Genomic DNA, 19,160 nt, shown 5'->3' with positions numbered 1-19,160 from the left:
CCGTAAATGACCCATTCATTAACCCTTTTTGTTGGATCTTTCTTCATTGTTGTGAATATATTTGTGAAAAAGTATTTTTGTATCCATCATAATTGGTTTTGTCATTTTCATGCTAAAATATTTTATTAATAATTACACACACTTAGATCTGTGATTTTAGATATAGTTGAACTAATTAAGTAGATTCTTTATATATGGTTAAAAATAATGTTGTAGAAAAGAAGAAAAGGCACTCCTCTAATTGCTAAGAAATATTCAAAAAAGGTAGGTCATAAAATGTATTTTAGCTGATGCAGGCAAAAATCAAGTTAAAATTAAACTTTAGAAACACATAGTACAAAAGATACAGTTTTTCTTTCTTCATTTTTCCCTTAACTTTTCTTTCTCCAAATCAGAAAAGAGAGCACATTGGGCCCCTGCGTTCAATGGGCCAACAGGAGGAGCAATTGGACATCCTGGCTGGGGCTGGGGCACCAGGGGTGACTGCCCATAGGCAGAGGGTTCTGGGTTGGCCCCAGGTTGTGGCCATTTGTTTCAAACCCTTTCATGCAAGCACTTATATTTTTTAAAAAAAGGTAAAATGAGGATAGTGTAAAACTGCAAGATCTGTTCTCAGTAAGTTCCCCTGTGGACTTCCTGCACATTACTGCAGTGGTCATTAGTGCAATGACTTGCTTAGCTCTCTCTCACTGTAGTATCCTTGCTATCTCCACAACTGGGTGCATTACAGTAGACCATGCACTAAATACTTCATCCCGATATTACTCTATAGGAACAACAGTGTTTCTAGGCATGGGAAACTAAATAGCTTAAGTAGATAATTCCATGGTCAACCTTACTGCTTGTAATATTCCAGTAAATGTTTTATACACCTGATCAGCCTTGAAATTAAGCTTTTGTCAGTACTCTCAGAATATAATCTTGCCTTTAATCTAAAAACCACATCTGGCTATTTTGACTTCTGTTTACATGGCTTGAAAATAATCCTTGATTTTGGAATCAAGCAACTGATCCACATTCCATCTAAATTTCCTGCTTTAGTCAATCTGATAGCAAGCCTTCCTGGATTTCTGAAAGTTTTTACTGTGTCCCATGAGCAATTTTCTTATACCCTACTCACTTGACTACACTTCCTCTTGTAAAGCATTTGATGGAAACACAAATAGTATGCTTAGCAAACAAATTGGTGTATAAGTGGACATGTTGCTCAGTATAAGGAGTAACATTAAACCCATACTTTCTGAAAAATGGGAATATAAAATATAAAAGGTAATTTTATATTTTGCAAGCAATGTAGTTATCTACTCCTGACACAGTGAGAAGAAGACAGCATATACATTGTACTCTTAATGTGTCCAGGCTTATACAGTGGGACCACGGCCATGGGTAAAGATGGAATAAAACATGGAATTGAAAACTGATCAGCTGTTTGCAGGGCTTTTGTAGGCAAAGACCAGAGTGGGATCAAGTTGACATAGTCCTTTGTTACTGATTCATGATTATAAGCAAAAGATATTACTTAACTTCATTATTGCACACAGTGATTCATTTTACCCAATACATATGTGGCTTTAAAATATGCTCCTGACAACAATGAATGTCCATTGTTCTAAAGTGCAAAAACTTGAGTCATTTGGTATATGCTGGCAGGGGCAACAGTGTATCTGATAGGTATGTGGAATTAAAGCCATGTGTCAGAGGCTTCATCAAGAAACAAAACTGGCTGGATCCAAATTACCTTGGGAGCATACAAATGTATGTGTTGCTGGCATACAGCACAGAAACTACGAGAATTAGAGTTCTGGGACAGGGGCCAGGCATTCCAATTTTACAAAAGCTCTTGCAGTGACATTAACACGCTTTCAAATTTAGGTTCTAAGTGTTCACCAAATTAAATTCTGATCTTTTAATTTATGACCTTATAATCTCTAATCGATCATGACTCAACTATGACATTTAGTTTAAAATTATGATAGTTGTGGAGATTGATTCTCGTTGTCTTTAGTTTTGTCTATAAATATGTGATGAGTTGTTTTATTTTGAAATTGTTGAATTGAAGTATGGAAGTTTAGTTTGCATACAATAAAATTAACTGAACTCAAATGATTACCTCAAATTTTACCCCACTGTCATTACAACTTCAAATAGAATAACGCGCATTTCCATTACTACTGAAATTATCTTGTATTTCTCTTGTAAACATACACCCAGACACTCAGATGTAACCACTTTTTAACTCACATCATGATGCACACAAGGTTTAGACAGTTGTTACATTTTTAAAATTTCAAACTTGTTTTGCTCAACATAATGTTGAAGCATATATCAATGTTTCATTATTTTATTATTGCTGAATAATAGTTGGCTGCATGGTTACACAAATGTTCTTTTAAACATTCTCAAAAGTACGGGCACTTAGGTGGTTTTCAGTATGGACCATAATGAACAGTGCTGGTATGTGCATTCTTTTGTGTATAAACATCCTCATATCTTTAGATGGAAATGAATAGATCACATTGTAGGTGAATTAATAACTCCAGATTAAATGCAAAACTATTCTCCAAATTGGCTGCACTTTTCAAGTTCCAGTCAGGAAAGTCTGAGAGTTGGAATCATGCTGCACCCTTGCCTGCTGCAGTGTTGGGTATTTTTTTGGTGTATATCCTGTCTAGTGGGTGCCATATCGTTGGAATTATAATTTGCAGTTTCCCGTAGACCAAGCTGCACATTTCTTGAGTTTGTCACCGTATACTTTACTATCTAAATTGTTTGCAGAAAGTGTTTCCCCATTTAAGTGCTCTGCATCTTAGGTGTTTGCTTTATATCTATTCTCTGAGCCCATAATGCATTCCACATATGTATATGAGATATCAGATATGTATTAGGAGATTTATTTATCCATTTTTATTTTGCCTGTTTGTTTTCTTAACATTATGTTAATGATCAGAAATTTCTTGATGTAGTTTTAATCAAATTGTTATCTATCTTTCAGATTAGTTGTTTTTGAATGCTAGTCTATCATACTCTCTAATAAAGTTTCTAAATATAGCTTTTAGCATAAGATAAATATTTTTTATCATATAGAGCTGTATTTCTTCATGTAAAAGGCAGAATAAAAAAGAGAGGCAGAGTCACAGAGGAAGATATCTTCAAAGTGAGGGTTCACTCCCCAAATAAGAGGTTGCACCAGGCTGAAATTAGAAGCCTGACACACCATCTGGGTCTCCCACTTTGGTTGAGGGACCCAAAGTCTTGACCCATGTTCCAGGACCTTCCCAGACACATTAGCAGTGAGCTGGGTTACAAGTGGAACAGCTAGAACTTGAACTAGTGGCCACACAGAATGGTAGGGATGAAGGAAGTGTCTTCACTTGCCCACATTGGCACAATGATAAATCTTTCATCAATTTTGCATGTAGTGACGGAAATTAGTAGTATTGTTTTATTTCTTTTCAAATTGGTGCTCACTTTGATCAGACCTGTTAGATGAAATGATCTTTACTCAATTTGCTTCGCATATAGCTAATAATAGATCTAAAGCATACATGGGCTATGTTCTGGATATTCTGTTATACAGTTTATTAATTTATTTTCCAGTCCTTATGCTGGTAACAAAAGTCTTGAAATTAGAGGATTTCGTTCATCTTTCCCCAAAGATTGTTGTGACAATAAAAATATATTCAAGTTCATCAATTTCTTCACAAGACTAGAAAATAATAAAATGTTCTAAGTTTCTTCACAGAATTTAATTGAATCTACAAATCAATTTGTATTAATACTGAATCTTCTAAATGATGAACATGTCTTCATTCTGTTTAATTATTTCCTGTCATTTTTTTCAGCTTTTAAAATAAACATGTTACAAAATCTGTAGACTTTTTTCTAGGTGTTCGTAATCAGTATATTTTTTCACTACTTAATTTTTTTTTACTATTACTAAAGATAAAATAATCATTTTCAAATATTCATACTTTCGTTTATCAGTTTCCTCATCAACAATAGACTACAAGTTTTAGAGGTTTATTTGTGTAAATTTCACTTGGTTTTATAAGCACATAGTTAAGTACTGAGAAATTGACATCTTTATTTCGTTTTGAGTTGCATGCATTTTAATTTTTATTTCTTGAATTTTATGAATACTTTTAAAATTGTACATACTAATGTGGTAGAATGTGATAATGTAACAGACATATATTTAGTGGCTGCTGATGAAACTCCGTTGGTTTGCATTTCCATCTCATTAAATATATCCTCAAAATTACTAATAGTCCAGGAGTAGAGAATGAAGTGTGATATTTCAACAAAGTTTCAAAATATTTACCAATCAAACTGGAATTATGAAATTTCTTCTCATTATTTTGTGTTTGGATTCTTCAAACTGATCTATTTGTTAATAAAGTATATAATTGATTACCATGAACTATAATCATCTCACTTTTTGTATAGAACACTAAATTGTACTCCTTCTACTGACCTGTGTTTTTTTGCTCATTATCCAACATCTTTTCCCTCTCATATCAAATTTATTAACCTTGGATAATTACTTTTCTACATCTTGATTTTTTTTGCTGTTTTCATATGAGGGAGAACACACGATGTTTCTCTTTCTGAGCATGACTTACCTCACTGAACATTATGTGCATAATTATGCATTCTAGCTATCAATTCCATTATGTGTTCCAGTTCCATCCATTTTGTTACTTATTATAGGGTATGTATATGCTGCATTTTCTTTTTTTTAAGATTTATTTATTTTTATTGGAAAGTGAGATTTACAGAGAGAAGGAGAGACAGAGAGGAAGAACTTCCATCTGCTGATTCACTCCCCAAGTGACTGCAACAATCAGGGCTGATTCGATCCCAAGCCAGGAGCCAGGAGCTTCCTCAGAGTCTCCCAGTTGGGTGCAGGGTCCCAAGTCTTTGTGACATCCTTGTATGTTTTTCCAGGCCACAAGCAGGAAGCTAAACAGGCAATGGAGCAGCCGGACACAAACCCATGTCCAAATAGGATCCTGGCACATGCAAGGTGAGAATTTTAGCCACTAGGCTACTGTGCCCAGCCCAGCTGCAATTTCTTTACTCATTTGTAGGGAGGCATCTAGAATAATTTTATAACTTAAAAATTGTGAATAGTGTAGTGTTCAACATGGGAGTATAATTATTTCTTGAATATTCTGATTTCAATGCCTTTGAGCATTTACTCACAGTTGGGATAATCAGATTACATGTAGATGTATCTGTAGTCTCTGAAAAACACTCATTATTCTCATAAGGGTTCTACTAATGTACATTACAAACCAAAATCATACGAGAGTTCCCCGTTCTCCACATCACCAACATGTGTTCCCTATTTCTGTTTTTGATAATAGACATTCTAATTGAGGGAGATCATAACTTCCTTTTGATTTGTATTTTCTAGAAAGCTAATGCTATTGAATAGCTTTTCATATATTTTTTTACCATTTGAATTTCTTCTTCTGGTGATAACTTATTCATTTTATTTGCCATTATAATTACAACATACAGGCTTTCTTAATGGAATTCTTGAACTCCTTTTATATTAAGTCCATTGTCATATGAATTTTTAAAAAATATTTTCCTTTCTGCTCCTTCTATTCCTTTGGTCTAGGTGTCTTTGTGCCAATATCAGTACAATTTTACTACTAGTGTTCGGTAGCACATCTTGAAATTACATCTTTTGATGGATGCAGCTGGCTCTTTTGCTCATCTTGCTTTGACTGTTCTGGATTGTTGCAATTCTTTCTGAATTTTAGGACTGCTTTTGTTTCTCAAAGCCTGTAAAGAATGTCACCAGTGTTTGCTTGAAGAACTCGCTGAATACAAAAATTGCTTTGCACAACAGGCACAATTTAACAATATAAATTCTTCCAATTCATGACCACTAGAAGTTTTGCCGCATGGTGCGATATCTTCAATTTATTTCATCAATGTTTTCTAATTCTGCATAAGACTTTCACATACTTGCTCAAATTTATTTCAACTTATTTTTGGGCTATATGGAAAGAGATCACTTTTATAACCTTTTTATTAGGGAGTTCAATTTTAGTGTATAAATATGCTAATACATTTTATTGAATGTATAATTTCAGTAGACTTACGGTGGAGTGGAGGTTTTCTACATAATGAATCATATCACCATAAGCATGGTAATTTGGCTTTCTCCTTTCTGATTTGTACTTTCTTATTTCCTCTTTCCTAACTGCTTTGGTGAAAGCTCCCAGCACTACATTCAATAACAGTGATGAGAGTGAAACCCTGGTCTATTTGCAGATTTTAGATAAAACACTTGCAGTTTTTCCAGATTCAGCATGATGATGACTGCAATTTTGCCATATATAAGGTTTATTATGACTGAAGGACAATCCTTCCACATGTAATCTTTCCAAAAGATTAATGCTCTTGAACTTTGTGTTAGATTTTTAGATTTCTTATCCATTTTCTATTTGCTTTAATTTTAGTGCTATTACTTCCTTTCTTGTTTAGGGTGGTTTCATTCACTGTATTTTGCAGGTGAAAGTTGCATTTCTTGCTAATTAAGCCTTTCTTTTTTTCTAATGTAGATGTAGGTTTCATTTCGCTTATTCATCTAAGTACATTTGTGTAGTTGTTATGCCTGGGACTAAGTGCACTGATGTCTTCAATTCGATTTTGATGAAGTATCAGCCACTTTCTCTTAAAATAATTATTTTCATGTCAGCACATCTACACAGTCACTAATTAGGTTTAATCTCAAAAAACATAGGAGTTACATTTCTCAGGTGGGTGAATATAACTGTTAGGGGTACTGGAGTCGAGAATTCTTTCTTGCAATAATTTGACACTTCTTAATCTAGATATCAATTAAACATAATACCTTCAGATCATGGCCTTTTATTAAAATTATATTATTCCCTTATTATCAGTTAAAATTACTATCCAGTTATATGTATGATATATTCTTAATGCTATTCCTGGGGTTTCCTTAACTTGCTACAATATATTCAACTTAAATTTTATTTTTAATACATATTTGTTTCAGTCTGATTTCTGGTCTGAATATCACATCACTCTGGAGAAATTAAAGAAAAAGTGATTTACTTGATCTCACTCATAGTTCTGGCTCACATTCTAGGGACTAAAGTTGGAGATGGCATTCTCACTGGCAGAGTCTGAAGGTGGCACAGGCCAAAGCATGGCAAGTGATAGGGTTTACACATGCATACATTCTGCTCTCTTTTCTTCTTAATAGGTCACCAATATTCATTCACAAAACTCTGCTCTGAGAATCTTAGTTAATCTGAAAACAACGCCCTAGAGTCTCATCACTGAATACCATAATTACATTATATCTCCACCATTTTAATATCTCATAGTAGGAACTAAATTTCAACATGAGTTTTGAAGGAAATAAACTATGTTGAACCTCTTCTCTTCTCCTCTCCTCAGTCCTCACCTACTTTTCTTTCTTTTTTCTTTCCTTTCTTCCCTACATCAAATACTAAAATGATGCAAAGCTACTATTTTAGAGGCACTATTCATACAATTTGAATGTTGAACAGAAAATTTACATTCTGATGAAACATCCAAAAAGTTCCCCATACAGGGCCTGATGTGATGGCTCAGTTGACTAACCCTCCCCTTCTAATGCCAGGAGATCATATGGGCACTGGTTCCTATCCTGGCTGCTCCACTTCCTGCCCGGCTCCCTGCTAAGGGTCTAGGAAGGCTTTGGAGGAGGATCCAAAGCCTTGGAGCTCTGCAGCTATGTAGCAGACCCATAAGCTTCTGTCTTCAGACCAGCTCGGCTATGGCCATTGCAGTCATTTGTGGGGTGAACCAGTGGATAGAAGATCTTTCTGTCTCTCTGTAAATCTGCCTTTCCAGTAAAAATAAACTAATAAATAAATCTTTTTAAGAGGCTCCATGCTCATATAAGAATAAATAAGAACAGATTTGAAAGCTGCTCACTATGAGAAATAGAACTATGGGAAATATGAGTCCTGTGATTGTTTAAGAAAACTTCAGTGTAAAAATGCAAACCAAATATTTAAATTTATTCTCTCTCTTTTTTGGTTTTATGATAACATTTGGTTATATTTCAGTGTTTCCACATTTTTTGATGAAAATTATTATATATCATTTTTATAGGGAATCAGATTTTTTTCAAGCTATATATACTTAGAGTTTGATTTTGGTATTTCAAAATTAAGTGTACAAATTATAGTTGTAAGTTACTTATTCAATAACAAAGTTACTGTAGTTGACAGAATGCATGCTTACAATATCCAGGATGATAAATTAATACCTTTGATATCCTTAGGAAATGAAAGGTTCTGAAATTATGTATTTTTACATAAATACTCATAAGGTTTGGTCTTACGAAGACTTCCTAGATTTAAAATTGTGGAATGGCAGTAATATAAGTGGGAGTTGCAGTTTTTGTACATGCAAAGCTAACCATGTCTGACTGTTCCAAAAATATGGTCACCTCAATTTAACAGCAAACAAGCAGGATTCACAAGATGCAAAAAAAAAAAAAAAAAAAAAAAAAGCCAAATAGCATATTTGCAGAAGAGTCTCTTGCTTTTTTTCTTATTTCACTACTTGAAGCAAATTTTTAGCTATAAATTGTTTTAACTAATAGTGATTTATGTAAACAAATGGGAGTGGTTCTCAAATGGAAACATGATAGTGTTAACTGAGATTTGCTAAGTTAACTCAAGTTGAAACTATGCACAGTTAACTCTGCCAAGTGAGCAGAAACGTATTTTACTACCTGAAGAATCCACTTGTTTAGAAGTGTTGCTGACAATTTCTTTAGGCCCTGACATTGTCATGACAGTTTTATTGGTTGACTTACATGTTATTAATGCAGATCTTAAATCAAATTGTATCATATTTTCAGTCTACTGGATCATTTGAAGTTTGTGAGAAGTTTCAAAACAGAACTAGAAAGTGACCTGATAAGACATCCCACAGAACTTCTACTTTTGTTACTACATACAGTCTTCTGGTTCTGCTTAGAGTTGATATGAGTTCCCCAAATATTGACTCAGAAAGATGGCCAAGTCTACACACTTTCATTGTCCCTGGTTTATACACACTGGGAAGCCTGCTGTCCCACTCAACACAGATATTCTAAGGGAGGTATCTTCTTAGTTAAGGTGCACGTGGTTATGGTATGAGAATCCACAATTTTTATTCACTCCGAATTCCAGTCTCAACTGGATTCCTGGGTATTAGGCTTCTTTCTTCCTGCCTAGATTTTCCTGCCCAGCCTAAATGGATATTAGGAGAATTTGGACTCAATTCTGCTTCAGCCTTCCAGAGTTCATTTTTGGCATAAAATGATCCTGGATCATAAGGATGATGAACACTTAGTAAATTTTCAGGTTTCTAAGTTCTCTTAGACTGGCCCATGGAGGTCAAAGTGAATGATATTGCCAGTCTCTGTAAGTTTTACTTAAGTATCCTTGCTTCTGGCCATTCCTGATGAAAGGTCTGAGTACAAATAGGAAGTGAATGAGACAGAGGAAAAGTTACATCTATCAGAATGGGACACACCAATTTTCTGGAGGTAGAAGGAGAGTGATAACTTCAATAGCTGGGGAAGGAACATACTGAGACCTCTAAAGACCTCTAATATTCTCTGTCTTTCAGAATAATGGGCAAAGTTTTCTCCATGCAACAGCACACTCTGGGGAAGAGCTTCTACTCAGCGGTAAGTGCCTTAGATTTAACTAACTGCTGGAGCTGTCCTTTGTTACATGTGGTCCTATCCAGAATATGATTACCTTTGTGTAAATCTGCTGGACTACCAGGGAATATACACTTCACATCATGTAGCACTTCTGTCAACAACTCAAAATATCACTTCTCTCTCTATGCAGATACAGTGGACAGAAGTTTATTCAATCCAGGTGAGGACAATTGCACAACTTAAAAACATCTATTTGACTTACTGTATATAAGTACTTCATAGGAAGGTAAGATTATAGAATAAAATGGTGACACAACAAAACAGAGAAGGATTGGCGAGGAAGAAGCAGAGAGGATGTGACCCCAGGGTACAGGAGTACGCAAGCTGATGCCAAAGGAAGTCATGGAATCCAGTTGACACAAGGAAGCAATGCAGCACAACAGTGCTATAGCACACAATGCTCTAACAGATAAAGAGGTTTCCCTGGCAGTCAGATGGAAAGAAGATAACATTGGGAATTCAGGAGGTGAATCAACCACAGAATTGCAGTCCTAGTGATTTTTTGAATTTTACCATCAGCAGAAGCAGAACTGCTGAGACTTTTCTGACAGGCATGAGAATGAGGCAGATTTTACATCCTGATCTCCTAGCAATGATGCATCAAGCACCATTTTGAGTTCTGTGGTAAATTTAATGATGGACAACACCAGGTTGTATATGCACAAAGAAAAGACAGGGGAGAACTCACTCACTTCTGGCAAATGCTTTGCAAGGCAACCACCAAGAAAATAACACTGACTTGACATCCCATGAGTTTCATCCAAAATATACCTGGGTTGCTCCAAGACTGCAAGCAGGCTCCAAAGGAAAGAAAAGGAAAAAAAAAATCCTTGCAGTGGACACTGCTGACAGACCTGTGACAAAGTTTAAAGTCACAGCTAGTGTCTCCCTCATCTGGGGTACTGCTGGAACTGGGAGTGCGAGAAGGGCTGAGCAGAAAATGGGGCAGCCACTACATGAGATCACAGGGGAAGGAGTGTGGCATCTCAGGAGTCCTCACTGTAGAGGCTGTGGCAGAGACATAGAGTGAAAGCCTAAGACTGAAGTTTTCCAGAGGAGTGGTGCTGGTGGCAAAAATGGAGAACGGGACATTGAATGGGATCAGTAAAATCAATCTGAATGACACAGCTTAGAAATCAACCTGAATAGAAGAATCTGATAATCTGAGTTACAGTGACCAAGGGGTAAAGAAGAGGCACAGACACAATGAAAGATGTTACATTCCAATATCAGAATTAACTTTGAAGACATCAAGGAACTTCCAGGTAAAGAAGTTTTCAAAAATCGTTATAAATCTCTTTCAAAACGATGAGAAGCACGTACAAGAGTTCAAGGAATTGAGGCAATAGTTAATACAAAAAACAGCAACATTAAACAAAACCAAACCGAATTATTAGAAATAAAAAACATTAAATAAAAATATAATGAAATGTTTCAATAATAGAATGAATAAGGCAGAGAGAATTTCAGAGTGGTAGATATCACATATGAAAATGTCCAATCACAAATATGGTAGAAGAACTGAAAAAAGCTAAGAAAAACCATACATGAATTAAGTAACACCATCAAAAGCCCAAACATAAGGATCTTTGGGGTCCCCGAAATTGTGGAAACACATTAAAAGATGCATTCAACAAAATAATAAATGAGAACCCCCTAATGTTCAAAAAGAAAGAGAATCCAAATACAGGGACTGCAAAGAACTCCAAATAGAATTGATCAGCAGTGATCCTTACCATGGCACATAATAATTAAACTCTCTTTGGTTGAACATAAAGAAAAATCTAAAATATGCATGCCAAAATGCCACATAACTTATAGAAGAAAACAATCAGATATGCAAGTATTTGGAAATTGAGCAGCAGCCTGCTAAGTGAACAATGATTTATAAAAGAAATGGAAGAGGAAATTTAAGTAATTGTTTAAAGCAAATGAAGGCATTAAACAACATCAATGGGACAGAGTGCTAAGAGGAAACTTCATTGCAATTACTGCCTACCTCAAGATACTAAAAAGAAATGAGGTAAACAGACTAACCATACATCCGAAGGACCTAGAAAAAACAATAGCAAGAAATCCCAAGATTAACAGAAAAAATGTTCAAAATATGAGAGGAAATAAAGCAAATAGAATCCAAAAGAAAAATACACAAGATCAATGAATCAAAAAGGCAGTTCTCTGAGAAAATCAACAAAACAGATTTCCGAACTAGCTCAACTAATAAAAAAATAAAAATAGGGAGAAGTCATGAATCAAAAGAATCAGAGATAAAAAAGGACATATGACGATGGATCCACCAGACACACATAGAATAATCAGGAATTCTTATAAGCAACTCTACACAAATAAATTTGAAGACCTTTAAGAAGTGTTTGGATTACTGGATACATACAATTTACCAAAGCTTATTCATGAGGTAATGAAAAATCTAAATACATCTATAACCAGGTTGAAGATTGGATCAGTAAAAAAGTTCCTCTCAACAAAGAAAAGTCCAGAATTGGACAGCTCCAGGCTGAATTCTATCAAATATATGAAGAAATTATCTCAATCCTTTAAAAGTTACTCGAAGCAACAGACAGGGTGGTAATCCTTCTAAATTCTTTTTATGAAGCCAACACTACCTTAATACCAAAGCCAGATAAGGATACAACAGAAAAAGAGAACTACGTACCAATATCCCTATTGAACATACATGTGAAACTCCTCAACAAAATACTAGCCAACAGAATTCAACAAACATCAGACAAAACATTCACTTGGACCAGGTGAGATTTATCCCTGGTTTGCAGGGATGGTTTAACATATGCAAATCAATGAATTGATACACCATGTGAGCAAAATTTTTAAGAAAGTGATTATTTCATTAGATGCAGAGAAGGCTTTTGATAAATCCAACACAATTGCATGCTAAAAAATGCATGCAAGATAGGATACAAACCCTGTGCATAGAAGGAGCAATCCACAACACAATCAAAGCAATATACAATAACTCAATGCCAGCACCATACTGAATGGAGAAAGACTGAAGCTTTTCCACTAAGATCTAGAACTAGACAAGGATGCTGGCTTTCACCATTGCTATTCAGCCTGATATTGGAAGCCTTTGCTACAGTTATTAGGCAAGACAAATAAATTAAGGAATTCAAATTGCAAATGAGGAATTAAAATTATTCCTGCTTGCAGATGACATGATTCCATATGTAGGAGAACAAACAGATTAAATAAACAGACTATTTGAACTCATAAGGTAGCAGAATACAAAGTCAATTAACATAAAATGACCCTAGTACACAAACAATTATATGACTGTGAAAAAACTTGTAAGTACAGCACCCTTTAAAATATTAGAGAAGAACATGAAATACCTTGGAATAAGCCTAACTAAAGTCATGGAAGACCTGTAGGATGAAAATTACAATTTTTTTTTTAAATAGAAGAAAACATTAAAAGATGGAGAAATTTGCCATTTTTCTGGATCACTAGAATTAACATCATAAAAATATAATATGCCAAATGTAATACACAAATTCAATATGATTGCAATCAAAATCCCTACAACATTCTTCTCAGAAATAGAAAAAATAAAACAAAAATAATCTGGGAACACAAGAAACCACAAATGGCCAAAGGTTTTCTTACAAATAAAACTAAAACTAAAGGGATCACATTTCCAGATCTAAAAATACACTATAGGGCAGTGGTCATCAAAACAGTCTGGTAATACTACAGAAACAGAGAAAATCAATGGAACAGAATAGTAACCCCAGGAGTGAGCCCACGCATGTAGAGACAACTAATTGTTGACAAGAGAACTGAAAATAACCCAGGGGAAAAATGTTTACTCTCTTCAGCAAATGTTGTTGGGACTATTGGATATCTGCCTGCAGGGAAAACAAGATCCCCACATGTCCCATTAAGCAAAAAGTAGCTCTAAATTTATCAAGGACTTAAATCCACACTCAGAAATCATCAAACTAACAGAGGAACACACAGGAAGCACTTTAGTAGACATAGGCCTTGGCTAAAGACATCTTAGAAAAGTCATGAAAAGCTCAGGGAATCAAAGTCAAATTAAACAAATGGGACTACACCAAACTAAGAAGCTGCTGTACCACAAAGGGATTGCTCAATGAAGTGAAGCAGCTGCAAACAGAATGGGAGAAAAGCTTTGCACACTACACAACAGACAGAGGCCTAACATCTTGGATTTACAAAGAGCTTCAGAAACACAACAGCAAAAACAATCATGTGAAAAATTGGGAGAAGGATATGAGCAGGCTTTTTCCAAAAGAACAAATTCAAAAGGCTAACAGACACACACACACACAAATGCTCAGGCTCCCTAGCTATCAGGGAAATACAAATGAAAACCATTGAAGTTCACTGAACTCCAGAGACTGGTCTACATTCAGAAATCTACTAACAACTCCTGCTGGCATGGATGTGGAGAAAAAGGTGTCACTCCACTGTTGGTGAGAAGAGTGTAGGCTAGCACAGCCACTATGGAAGTCACTAAGAAGAGTGCTCAGACAACTGATAAATGATCCACGCTATGACCCAGCTATGTCACTTATGGAGATACATCCAAAGGAAAGGAAATATATGAGAAAGTGACCTGCAACTCTACAGCAGCACAATCCACAATAGTGAAGACATGAAAACAACCTAGATGCTTCTCTCAAGAAGAATGGATAAAAATAATGTGACACAGCTACTCCATGGAATACTACTCAAAATTGAAAAGAATACAATTCTATCATTTGCAAAAGTACAAATATCATGTTTTCTATAATGAAGGGAATGTGATGGAAAATACAAAACAAATATAAATGTATTGGTGAACATCTATATTCTCATAGACGAACTATATAACAGGGGCTAGCATACCCTGAAGTAAAACTACCTTCAGTATACAATTTCTTCTCCTGAATAAATGGGGGACTCCCAGTGAATGAAATATACCTCAATAATACGATGGTAGATATTTCTTGCCTTTATCTATACCTACAATGCCATGGTACATGTGGGCAGCAGAATTTTGAACTTGTATCTTGTGAGAGGATTATACTGCTGCAATAACACAGTGGGAATAGTGGCAAGGTATGATGGGGAAGGAGAAAATTTGAGGATTCTTTATATCTATAACAAGGTTTTACGGAAAATAATAAAATAAATAAATAAACCTTTAGTAAATTTCCAAAACCCTTTTCTACCATTCTTCTCATTTTTTAAGAAAGTCTCCAGATTGGATGCAGAGAACAGGTATTTGTAAACAATCTCTGTAAACAGCAAGTTCATAAATTTTTTTTTTTGGCTAAGGATTACATTTTTCCTGCTACAATTGCTCAGCTCTGTTCTTGTAGATTAAAAACAATAGCAAACACCACACATATTAATGAAGAAGACTGTGCTATTATAAAACTTTTAGAAACAATCACTGACACCCAACAGTACTTTTTGGTTCCTTGTTGAGGACAATCAGGATAGATTAGATGGATAGTCTTAGCAAATCTTCCTACACAGTAAATGGACTCAATTTGTGACTTTTGGGAGTTTCTAACACCACTAAGGGCAAGGAGGCTACACTGGAGTCACTATCCATTCACATTCTTCCTTGAGTTCTGTTGTTACTAACATCCTCTTCTCTCACTCAAGAATTAAGTACTTGCATGACTGCAGTTACAGTGTGAGAATCATGACATGCCTGAAGATATATGTCTTGTAAATTTGGGGCTAGCCATAAAGACCTTACAACTTTCGAGTAAATTTTCCATGATAGATAATTCAGTAAGCTAAAGAAATATCTCAAAGTGAGCATATTTTTATTTAGGGGTATTGAATGGTGCAGTATCTGTGAATCCCTCTAGTAATATTTTCTACAATGATAGTCACCCAACTAGAAAAAAATGGCCTGAATTTCATTGAAATAATCAATGGGACATGTTCCAAGTAGGCCGAGGTGCAGTCTTGGCAACCACAAGTAAATCTTGCTGAGCTTGGAATAATGCCTGTGTCCAGGTGGAAAAGTTTCTGAAGGAACTTAAGGGGAAAGACATTTGGCATTTTAAAATAAACACTAATGGTTTATGGGATTTGTTCAGCTGGCTAGCTATAGGATCCTGGCAAACCAGGTGTAGAATAATCCTGTTCATTAAAATATTGCTTATGGTAACCTTAAGTCAATACAAATGAAAAAATGAAATTGATCCAAGTTCCTGTCATTCATATTAATCAGAGGAAGAATAAATTCATAGGGAAGGTTGCTAGTAGCCAAGAATGCAGTAGAAACAGAGTGAATATTATATATTATAATTTGTCCTTCTCCTCCTTCTTCACGGGCCTCACTTATTACTACGCAGTTCTGAATATACATGTTCTCAGTAAAGGACAGGACAGATTCCCTAAGCTTGTCTGTTCCTTATCTATCCTACAAGTTCACTTTGTGGACAATATCAGCGCAATTTACTCTCTTGTGGGACTTGAGATCAAGCGTCAACATTAATGTGAGGCTCATGACCTAGCTGTGTCATGAATACTCAAGTTCTGTCTTTTTGATCGGGGGGAATGGTTATTAAACAGGCAAGCAGCTCCATCTGTTACCCATGGGTCAGCTGGTTTGGCACAGTGACTGCTCCATTTTCATGTTTCCAATGATAACTAAGTCACCTCAGTTGACACAGAATATTTTTTTCTTCATGTTAATATGATGACAATTTTAGAAGGACTAGTCTTATTGTCTCTTTAAATAAAGTCGATGCATTCTATTTCTGAACTTTTAATTTTAGTTGGTGAGGAACTAATCCTGTTGCTTTACTATCAAAGTTCTGTACTAGCTGAAAGCACAGATGAGAAAGTCCTACAGTGTGAATGTTGGTTTCTTGATTCACTGGAAATTACCTGACCCCTAAATACTGGATTCTTTATTTTAATTTACAATAATAACAAATGCCTCTGAGGTATGTTGTGTGAACATGGTGAGATAACCCAGGCAAAGCGTGAACGGAGCCTGGAAACATGTTCTGCAGAAGACTTCCCTTTCTGTTGTATTCTTGGGTAGTACATTTCATGTAATCTCCAAATACTCACTTCCTGTGGCTAAGGGCAGAGGCTGTGTTACACTTTACACTTCGGCTGGGCTACTTCTCAGCTACGTTTTTATGATCAAATTGTTATTTCCGTTTCCTTATCGGTGAAACTGTGATGCTACAATGACCTAGCTATAGGTCTGTTAAAAAGATTAAGTGATATTATATAAAATGCTTGTTGTTCTGCATAGTGAATAACCCATGCTCAGGGATATTCTTAAAAGTTTCATTCCTGTTAAACTGGAGTGCCTGTTCCTCACATAATGTTGGCACAATCTTACTTCACTTTCATAATCAAGATCAAAGTCCATTCATAATGCCTTCTTTAATCACCACTGTCAAAATTAAACTTTCATCTTTACACAGTGTGAGCATTCACTTTGCATCATTCATAATACTTCATCCACTCTATTAAGAGACACACACATATTTTACCTCTATTGTTCATTATAAGCCTCTTAAAAGGTAGGCTACATTTTGTAAAAGTTTTTATCTCAAACTTTAAATTGCACTAAGCAAGTGAGCAATGAATATTTTCTGAATGACACATTTCTTAAAGTTTAACATTTTCTAACTTCTTTTCAAGCCTTTTAAAAAGTGTCTTGAATCAATTCGTTCAGATAAAGTTTGCACAATCTCTTTCTCCTTTCATCCATGTATACAGAATCAAAGATGTGGATTTGCTTTGTTGGAGAATTTAAAATAGACTTTTGTACTGTGACCTTAATCAAAATTAACTGCTTTGGGGGAAAAAAGTTCTTCTTTAATTAACTAGACATAGATACCTGAGTCTTTCTATTTTTTTATAGCGCCTTTTTCTAAGGAAAATAGGGGAAAAAATAATATTTGGCTGCAACAGCCTGCCTGATTCTATCCTTACGTTGATACTTAATTCCTGATGACCAAGACGGAAGTCAGATGCAATTCAAATATTAGAACTCACACTGATGACGGTGATGGATGGATAGGAAAATGCATGTAGCCTTCTCAAGGCACAACTGTTTGGATAGTTTGACCTTTGTTTTGGACTCCAGCCCAGCAAGATTTACTAGCAAGATTTATTGTTAGGCATCAAAGAGAAATTTTCTTTCATTAAACATGGGTTTTACAGGAAACAGTTTTAATAGTTGAAGCAAAAAAATGTTTTCAGGAATTAATAAGGTAAATAAGTCAAAAGCAAGTATATCAGTAGATTAAAGGAAATTGTTTTTTATCATTCCTAAAGCAAACTCTGCCGGATAGAGTACCCATTCTGTTAAGGAACTATGTGACTACACAACCATGTTTATTCAAGGCAAAACTAAGGTGAAACAATGAGGAATTCCAGCTGTATATAAATTACTATTCAATGACTGGTCCGTGTATAATTTCAAAAGGACATTTATCTTATCGATAATTAAAATGTCTCCTCTTAGTAGAATTTCCTGATTATGATCCCTGAGAGACCGAAAAGCTAGCTAACAAGAAATTCCCTTTTTTCTTGGGCATTTATAATTAAAGAATATCAATGGTATTTTAATACTATGCAAATGGTATGATCAAAAATCACTTTTCTATTTTTTATATTACAGGCTAATTGGATAGGACTATTTAAAAAGATTTTGTGTTTGCTATCTTCCAGTAAATGTTAGACTGTGTTGGTTTCACTGACTATTTTTGCTGATGTGACAATTATTTTTATACTTTTTTGTTTATTTATTCACTTCAATCTCTTGGTCTGTGTTCTGTGACCCCTAAATAATGTGAATTCAGTAACAAAAGCACACATTTCCATTCTGGAAACAGAGCATTTAACTTCTGAAGAGTGCCACAGACTTTGGCTGAAGCCTACCCATTAAGCTGAAGGGACTCCAGCTGCCCAACCCAATGTAGCCTTTGTAAATTGAAAACTAATTGTAACTCCACTTCTTCTCCCTCCCTGGGAGTCCCTGGGAACTCTTATTCATTGCTTCCCAAGTTTCTGTCAGTCTTATTTGTTCTTAGTTCCATCGATGGCTTTTCTGGCTGACTCTAGTGCAACAGTTTTTCAATATTGTACACAATGCTGAATAGATTCTGAACAAAAAATTTTAATACTTATTTTCTAAGGAAACTAAGTTGTACTTAGAAGATGAAATTCTCTCTGACTTTTTGAGACAAAAAAAGAAGATAAAATCCAGACTCCAAAATAACACAGAGAAAAGTTCTTTGAGATTCTTCTTAGGGCATGACCTTTAATCAACCCAAGATTCAAATACGCAGTCTTTATTGAGATGTATGTTTCCCTCACATACATCTCCAGACAATGTCTATTCCCTCACCCTAGATATTAG

The 19,160-nt window shown here is 35.2% G+C and overlaps 1 protein-coding gene across 3 annotated transcripts in view; it reads right to left on the bottom strand.

Moving 5' to 3' along the window:
- The window catches only part of GRID2 (glutamate ionotropic receptor delta type subunit 2), a 1,273,704-nt gene that overhangs the window by 657,668 nt on the left and 596,876 nt on the right, over nucleotides 1-19,160 (bottom strand). The window lies entirely within an intron of this gene.

This window comes from Ochotona curzoniae, unplaced genomic scaffold (genome assembly GCF_017591425.1).
Source record: "Ochotona curzoniae isolate NIBS_2020 unplaced genomic scaffold, NIBS_Ocur_1.0 scaffold_4506, whole genome shotgun sequence".
Classification (NCBI taxonomy): domain Eukaryota; kingdom Metazoa; phylum Chordata; class Mammalia; order Lagomorpha; family Ochotonidae; genus Ochotona; species Ochotona curzoniae.
The sequence above is the reverse complement of the archived record's forward strand: the minus strand, read 5'-3'. Positions and strand labels throughout refer to the sequence as shown.